The sequence below is a fragment of the Gasterosteus aculeatus genome, chromosome 8 (genome assembly GCF_964276395.1).
Source record: "Gasterosteus aculeatus chromosome 8, fGasAcu3.hap1.1, whole genome shotgun sequence".
Taxonomy (NCBI): domain Eukaryota; kingdom Metazoa; phylum Chordata; class Actinopteri; order Perciformes; family Gasterosteidae; genus Gasterosteus; species Gasterosteus aculeatus.
In genome coordinates, this window is record NC_135695.1 from 22,783,314 (window position 1) to 22,790,737 (window position 7,424).

The window sequence follows — 7,424 nt, forward strand, 5'->3', positions numbered from 1 at the left end:
CTACACAGTAAAATCGCCAGTGTTAATACAACACTTAAAGAGTCAATTTTAACACTACCTCAGTGAACATATGGTCCCTATCTACAGAGTGTTAAATGTACACTGAACACAGAGTTAAATTTCCAGAGTCAATTTTACTCTGGTAAGAGTTAAAATTTTACACTAGGTGCAGTGTAGTGTAATAATATTAACTCTAAGAAGTGTCAATCAAGTTTTACACTATGTAAGAAGTAACACCCATAGTGTTATTCACATGTAACACTAAATAGTTATAAAAGAAATAACCTTTCCAGTGTTAAACCTACTTTACACTATGTTGATTATGAAATCACTCCAAAGAGTGTTGATTTTTAACCAACTCCTACCAGTGTTGCATATCTATGCAGGGGGAAAAACACACAGACAATTGTATCCATACTGCAATACATATTTATTCCAAGTAAACATGAAATATTGGCATCAAAAGTAAACCTAAAACATGTAAAGCTCACATCTTATCACAGTGGCAAAGATCTTGGTTGGTGCTGGATGACAGGAATGTTTTGATCAACATGATGGTATCTGCAAAGACAGCAAACTGAAATCAACATTATGATCTACAACCCCATACAAGCTGACAACCTGAAAATACCCAATTTCAGCTTTAAAAATTACAAACACAACTACATTTTCGGTCAAGTACATCAACTTATTACTTACCACCAGAGCACCACAGTACATTAAAGAACAATCTGAAAGAAAAAAGGAAAATATACATATTAAGTAACTACGTAACTACGTAGACCCCTCCGCCGTAGCCTGACGTGCACCTCCGAAAAAATCTAACTGCGAGTCGAGTTGACGTGGACCGCAAGTGCTGTGATTGGTCCGCTCACAACGTAATTTGCGGCAGTTGCTGACATTCGAAAGTATCGAAAGTGCACTTGCTCGTCCAGGTCCCTCAGTGGGTGAACCAGTGTTGTAAATTCACGCTTCTCCGTAGCCTGCGCTTCAATATGAGATTCGGCTCACCAAGGATTCGGCACCCGCAGAAACACACAGCCACACCCGCCGCCGCCGTAACGTGGAAGCATAAATTAAGCTTACAGCAGCTACAGCCAAAGACATAAAGAATAGACATCGACCGCTGCTGCCTAGTGGTGCTGACGGGCCGCGGGGCCGCCAGCTTGGACCGGTCACCCGCTCCACTCAGTGCCAGCTGGCGCAACGAAGTGTCAGCGCGTCACTCGCTGAATACAAAAGCGGATGTTCACGGGATTTTGTAGGCATGACACCGAAAACATGATTCGGCGTATTTTAATATTCATAGTAGTTGTAACAGTAATAATATTCTGGTATATAATATAATAATAAATATTTGTTTGCGCCTCAGCAGCCAATGCAGCGTCTACTCTTTATATGTCTATGGCTACAGCAGCAGCTAACGGGAACGAGCCTCTCGGAGCCGCGGCTCCGTTCACGTTAACTGGGTCGACTCGGTGCATTCCGCCGTCTGCCGGTGAACTAGCGGGTCCTATGAGCACGTCCGCATGTCCGCGACATGTCCCGCTATGCTCGACCAAAATTGTGACGCTAAAGCGATTTGCTCCGGCTCAAATAGAAATAATAAATATGACTGCTTCAACGAATTTTTGTCGTCATTTTACTGAAATAAATGTGCAAGCATGACACATAACACACCACGACAGCTCGTCCTCGTCGACATTAACGTTACCTCGTGTCGTTTTTGTTCAGTTTGGTGTTGGTGGTCAGACATGTGGCTGCTACATTTAAGCTAACCGCCGACCCGATATCACGTTAGCCATTTGAAATTCGGTATTTGAAGACACGAACCCAACATTGACTAGTGTGGTGAATGAATACGTCCCTTTATTCTTATACAGATTCTACTGGAATGAAGAAAAACAACGGGAATAGTTTATAGTAGAAAGACTTACCACAGTATTTCGATGCGAGGAAGATGGCGATGCCAGAATCCACATTCTCAGTTTGACCGGGAAAGTTGGTGGGCGGGGCTTTCCAGAGTATTTTTTGTGATACTCTGGAAGGTATCTTGCTCTAATCAGTGTTGAATCAGGGCCTGAGAGAGTCAATAACACTGACAGAGTAAAACCTCTGTTAACTCCGATTATTTTCACCAACAATGGAAGTTTTCTGGTTCAATTTTACTCTGTCCATTGCTGGAAGAACTCCGGAAGAATTAAAATAGTTTGACACTGCCTTTTTGACACTGGCAAATTTACTGTGTACATACACACACACACACACACACGCACACACCTACACACACACACACACACCTACATACAGACACACACACACACACGCACACACCTACATACACACACACACACACGCACACACCTACACACACACACACGCACACCTACATACACACACACACACACACACGCACACACCTACATACACACACACACACGCACACACCTACACACACACACACGCACACCTACATACACACACACACACACACACACGCACACACCTACACACACACACGCACAGCTACATACACACACACGCACACACCTACATACACACACACACACACGCACACACCTACACACACACACGCACACCTACATACACACACACACGCACACCTACATACACACACACACACACACACACACGCACACACCTACACACACACACACACACACACATGCACACACCTACACACACACACGCGCACACCCACGTACACACACACACACACACACACCTACATACACACACACACACACATGCACCTACATACACACACACACACACACACGCACACACCTACATACACACACACACACATGCATGCACACGCACACACACAGGGATCCAACCTGTGCTAACCACGCTAGGCTAACGCGTGACCCGAGAGATTACTTAGCTGGTATTGCGCTGCTTACACTCCAGCGCAGGAAAGCATTTCACTCACAAGGTTTGTATGAGATCGTCTCTCCTGCTGTGGGCTGTCACAGGGGGGGGGGGGGGGATGGTGGGGGGGGGGGGTACAGGGTGGAGGAAAGCAGTCCGGGCAGAGCAGCCGGCCAGGAGGGAGAAAGAGGGTGGAGAAGGGATGAAAGGAGACTGAAGGGGGGGTGCCTGGGGTTGTAGGGTGAGGAGGGGAGGGGGGGGGGGCAGTCCCTGTTTAGCAAACATCATTTGCATAAAGGCGATGCAGATGGAGTTCTGTGTGCATACATTTGCATAAAATTAATGCCCTCTTCCGATTGTTTCTGATGCAGAAAATAAGTGTGTGTATGTGTGTGTGTGTGTATGTGTGTGCGTCTGTGTGTGTGTCTGTGTGTGTCCTGCCTGCTGCTGTCGGACTGGAGACGTGAGGAACTAACAAACATCCACTGGGATATTGTGGTCGATGCACGTTGACGCAGCTTCAATGATCCCTGCTGAGGCTCAGAAGGCTCACGCCATGGATGGCCCCTGACATCAGCTGCTAACGGCTAACGTTGAGCAGTCACATGACGCGCTACTCGCCTTCATCAACAGTTTTCACCCATATTGGCTCCGCCCCCCCACATCTTCTCTTTGCAGAAGTCTTTGCATTGTCCTCATCAGCAGTGCTCCAGTGCTTAGCTCTTCCCTCCCATGACGGAGCCTTCTCCTTGAGAAGGTGGTGCTGAGGAATCTGTGGTACCCGTGGCTTCTCTTTTCATGAGCATTTGGGGCGAGGGGCCTCCTCACTGCTCCATCACATCCCACACCAGCAAAAAGCCCAATTAATCAGAATCCTGGACCCCCCCATCACAACAATGTCCATTTGACATCCCTCTCCTGCAGGACCACAAGGCAGCAGCAGGTCGCAGGTTCGATTCCGTCCTTTTGAAAGCCACTCGGTAGCTAACTGATTAATGCAGCGCCACAGACACACACACACACACACACACACAGACACACACACACACACACACACGCACACACACACACACACACACACACACACACACACGCGCGCACGCACACGCACACACACAACACTGTGGGATTATACAACCCGGTCTTTCGTGATGTAGTTAATGCATAACATTAACATAACGCCATAAACACACACACACACATTTGCGTGCTTTGTCTCGACTATCTTCTCTGTGTGCGCGTTGCAGCACATGCGGCGTGAATGTGCGTCTGATTTGGAGTAAAAAGGGGATTTAAGAGACAAAGCACTCAGCAGTCAGCTGACTTCCTGCCTCTCTCATTGGCGCAGCCGGTTAGCATCCACGTTAGCATTCAGCGCAGAACAAACGGCGTGATTGCCGAGGCGAAGCCGCTAACCGGCGGCGTTGCAGAAGCTAATCTCATTCAGAGACAAACCTCTCAGCAGGGTGAAGGTGGCTAATTGTACCCGGGGCGGCAAGGTGGCTTTTTAATGTTCAACCGAGGCCTGTTTCCTGCCTCCGTTGGTTGGAGAGAGAAGGAGAAAGGAAGTAAACGTCGAAGACGCTTTTTCACCCACTTAGTCACTTAACTCTTCACTCTTTTCCCAAACTTAACTAAGAATTTTACACTCATGATGATTATCAAACCAAAGAGGATTCACAGCAGCCAGCTGTCTCCCCGTCTCTCCCTCTGTGTTTATTGTTCATAAAAGAGGCTTTGCATGAACATGCAGATCACAACTCAGGCAGGTGGTGCAAAGCTGACAAAGAAGAAGAAGAAGAAGAAAGCGCTTTGATTGGCCGGATGAGACGAGGTGATTGACGGGCGGGCTGTGGTGGGTTGGCATGCGTTGTCACGACGATTTCACAGTCCTTAACCTGTATTCCTTCCTGTGATGGTGAGCTGGAACACTTACGCGTCTCCTGCTCCCGGAGCAACAATCTCAAGGGACTCTGCTCTTTGTACTGTGTGTGTGTGTGTGTGTGTGTGTGTGTGTGTGTGTGTGTGTGTTGTGCACTACAGGAGTTGAGCGCCTGTGAACTTTCATCTATTCTGTTACGTTTTAAAATGTGGCAATTATCATTTCTGTGGAAGTGACAACATTTTGCTATTATTCAGACTGTGTGTGTGTGTGTGTGTGTGTGTGTGCGTGCTGACCTGTCAATCAGTGTGTAGTCCCGCCCTAAAGCGTTTCCCACTTTATTGTCTGTTTGACTCTTAATGGACCATCAGTCACTAAATGAACATCATTGAAGAAGACTTGAAACTAGAGACTGAGACCATAAACTCGTGTTTACAATATTTACTGAGGGAAAAAATCAAGAGAGAAGTAGAGTCATTTCCTCATAGACGTCTATGGGAGCAGAGGAGTCGCCCCCTGCTGGTCACTACAGAGAAGTAGAGTCATTTCCTCATAGACGTCTATGGGAGCAGAGGAGTCGCCCCCTGCTGGTCACTACAGAGAAGTAGAGTCATTTCCTCATAGACGTCTATGGGAGCAGAGGAGTCGCCCCCTGCTGGTCACTACAGAGAAGTAGAGTAATTTCCTCATAGACGTCTATGGGAGCAGAGGAGTCGCCCCCTGCTGGTCACTACAGAGAAGTAGAGTCATTTCCTCATAGACGTCTATGGGAGCAGAGGAGTCCTGGTCCTCGTCCTGCAGTTTGCTTTCATAATTCAAAAGCTGCTTCCACAACAATAATTAAAGAACATACGTATTAGGAGTTACAATACAATGTTAACGGGGGGAGGTGGGAGAAGCAATCATTCATGAAACAAGAACCCGCCCCCTCTGGGAGGGGTGAGGTCCTCTCAGTACTGGTGCAAAAACCTCAACTCTGGCCTTTAGAGACCCACCATGAGAGACCCACCATGAGAAACCCACCATGAGAAACAAACCATGAGAGACCCACCATGAGAAACCCACCATGAGAAACAAACCATGAGAGACCCACCATGAGAAACAAACCATGACAAACCCACCACGAGAGACCAACCATAAGTGACCCACCACGAGAAACCCACCACGAGAGACCCACCACGAGAGAGCAACCACGAGAAACCCACCATGAGAGACCCACCATGAGAGACCCACTATGAGAGACCCACCACGAGAGACCAACCATGAGAGACCAACCATGAGAAACCCACCATGAGAAACCCACCATGAGAGACCCATTATGAGAGACCCACTATGAGAGACCCATCACGAGAGACCCACCATGAGAAACCCACCATGAGAGACCCACCATGAGAAACCCACCACGAGAAACCCACCATGAGAGACCCACCATGAGAAACCTACGACGAGAGACCCACCATGAGAAACCCACCATGAGAGACCCATTATGAGAGACCCACTATGAGAGACCCATCACGAGAGACCCACCATGAGAAACCCACCATGAGAGACCCACCATGAGAAACCCACCACGAGAAACCCACCATGAGAGACCCACCATGAGAAACCTACGACGAGAGACCCAGCATGAGAAACCCACCATGAGAGACCCATCATAAGAAACCCACCATGAGACCCACCATGAGAAACCTACGACGAGAGACCCACCATGAGAAACCCATCATGAGAAACCCACCATGAGAGACCCACCATAAGAAACCCACAATGAGACCCACCATGAGAAACCCACCATGAGCCACCATGAGAAACCCACCATGAGAGACCCACCATGAGAGACCCATCATGAGAAACCCACCATGAGAGACCCACCATGAGAAACAAACCATGAGAGACCCACCATGAGAGACCCACCATGAGAAACCCACCATGAGAAGCAGGCTGTCCTCTATCGAGCCTCAGCCTCTGAGCCCTTCCCCTCATTCTTTCAGTACAACAAGCAAAAACTAATTGAAAGTGACCGCCCCCTTTCTCTCCCCAGCAGTGTCACCATATGGCCCCAGAAAAAAAATGTAGCATTCATTTTCCATTCTGCACATTCATTATCATTCATGAATATGCAAATCCAACTGTCCCAGTTGCCATAACGGTGCAGGGCCCCACTGGGAGGTGTCAGTGTTGTCAGTGAAGAAAAAAACGCCCTTCCGGCCCATTGCATTGGTGTGTGTGTGTGTGTGTGTGTGTGTGTGTGTGTGTGTGCGTCTGCGGACCACTAACAGATGCTTTGTATTTTTAGGACCCATTTGACTGCTGTTTGAGGGCAGAGGGGATTGAACCGCTCCCACAGCCCCGTGCACACTAACACACACACACGCACACACACACACACACACAGACACCGTGCACACACACTCAGCCTGAAGGACTCCAGAACCACCTCCAAACATCCAAACTAAATACACACGTCCCACGTAATGAATAAGATGAAGAGGAGAGGCAGTATCACAGGCAACCTCCTCTTCAGTGCACGGCACTGCGCACAATGTCCTGTGGGATACACACACACACACACACTCAAAGACTCAATACTTATGCAAAGTTTCTCTGCAGGAAGTAGCCGTGTCAGCTGGTCTACAGGCTCACAGCGAAA

The 7,424-nt window shown here is 48.1% G+C and overlaps 1 long non-coding RNA gene across 1 annotated transcript; it reads right to left on the minus strand.

Moving 5' to 3' along the window:
* Positions 1-411: 411 nt before the first annotated feature.
* On the minus strand, positions 412-2,251 carry LOC144411355 (uncharacterized). Its single transcript, XR_013468503.1, has 3 exons — positions 1,938-2,251; positions 700-731; positions 412-561 (listed from the first exon to the last, which is right to left on the minus strand). It is a non-coding gene; the product is annotated as an uncharacterized LOC144411355 (long non-coding RNA).
* Between the last annotated feature and the right edge of the window lie 5,173 nt (positions 2,252-7,424).